Genomic DNA, 1,738 nt, shown 5'->3' with positions numbered 1-1,738 from the left:
GGAGTGGATCACGGAAGCTGCCATCAGGGTAGACCACGCGCTCAGTGACGTGAGCGGCGCAGAGTTTTTCCAACAGACTGGGGACGACGCGGTGGGCGGCGGTGTCGGCGGAACGCTGGCGTTTGTCGTCAGGCCCGAGCGGGCGGCCAGGGCGGCCACGGCGTGCTGTTGTTGCTGCAGAGAGAGCGGCGGGTCCTTGGCCAGGTCCACAGAAGGAGAAGCCTCGGAACTCTCGCGGCTCGACGAGTCCTGGGGGTTGGCCAGTAATCTGCGGAACGTTTATCTCAGTTATAGTAAGAGTCTTACTGCACTTGCAACACAATTAGGTCATACAAGTGCCGAAGATAAGAGGTATCATAAGCTAGTAACACGCACACGAAAGGAGGAGATGTAAGGACTGTAATCTGCGGAACGTTTTGCCCCAGTAATAGTAAGAGTTTTACGGCATTTGCTTGTTTTAGTAAAAGCTGTAAAACTCTTACTGTAACGGCACTTGAAACACAATTAGATCATTTACGTGCCGAAGATTAGAGGTGCTACTGGAGACTAACAAAAACTAAAAGATGGAGGAAAGTAGATGAGGACGACAGATATTTGATATCCACACTAAAGGTCAAGCACACACCTGGACCAACAGCACACCCTCGAACTGTAGTTTAATTCAGTTGTACTTAAGTTGCATTACGTTGTAGTTATTTTGTTGAAGATAAGTTGAGTTTGAGTAAAGAGAAGCACATCGACACAATAGAACTCATATGGTGCTGGAAAGAAGCAAGACAACATAGGAAAAGAAAAGAAGTAGGATCTAAAAGTGGCGCTCTCCAACCACCCGCTAAGGTAAGTTGAGGTAAAGTTGTAATTTACGACAAGTTAAAACCACAACTTCCTTAATCCATAAAGAACAGGAGAGGATAGCTACAGCAATGAAGAGAAACTGAATCCCCGTACACAAGTAGGCCTTAACTAGTTCAACCACGTAAGGAAGAACTTTCCTAACCATACATTAATCCCATTAATCACATACACATTAGGACAGCAATGAGAGCAAGACACATAAGTACTATCAGAAAATAGATAGCATTTGTGTATGGTAAATTCTCGCTCAATATCAAGCTATATATGCGCTTCACAATCTAATATTATTATCCCAGCAGACCTGATATCATTCTGAAACAATCTCTAACTGTGCTTATTTATTGTTTTAGTGAACTTTTCATGGCACTTGCAACACGATTAGGTCATATATACGTGCCAAAGATTAGAGATGTTACAAGACAGTAAAAAAAATTGTTTTAAAAAAAGAAGGGGGAGAGATAACGACGATAGATGTTTGATAGGAAAGAAGGAGAGCAAACCACACCAGAGCATTCTTTTAACTTGAAAAAAGGAGGAGGAGAGATCAAGACGATAGAATATGTTTGAAAGGAGCAAACCACACCAGAGCACCCGCCAACCACCCACGAAACAAACCCAACTTGGTTGTTTGTTTTAGCAGAGGTTCTACGGCACTCGCAACTGCAAAAGGTCATAATATGAGCGCCAAGGGGTGGATGTCAATAGAACAGAGAAGTCCTTACAGGGAATCAGATTTAGATCTACTCTGCTCACCTCTGTAGCTTCAACAGCACAAATTCTGCTTCGACTATCAAGGCATCCCGGAAATAGCGAGCCACAAGAGCGTGGCAAACATACAACAAAAGCAGTAGAGGAAAATGACGATAGTAAGGGTTAGGGGGGG

The sequence above is a fragment of the Aplysia californica genome, unplaced genomic scaffold, assembly GCF_000002075.1.
Source record: "Aplysia californica isolate F4 #8 unplaced genomic scaffold, AplCal3.0 scaffold00426, whole genome shotgun sequence".
NCBI classification, from domain to species: domain Eukaryota; kingdom Metazoa; phylum Mollusca; class Gastropoda; order Aplysiida; family Aplysiidae; genus Aplysia; species Aplysia californica.
This window is presented reverse-complemented; position numbering follows the sequence as displayed.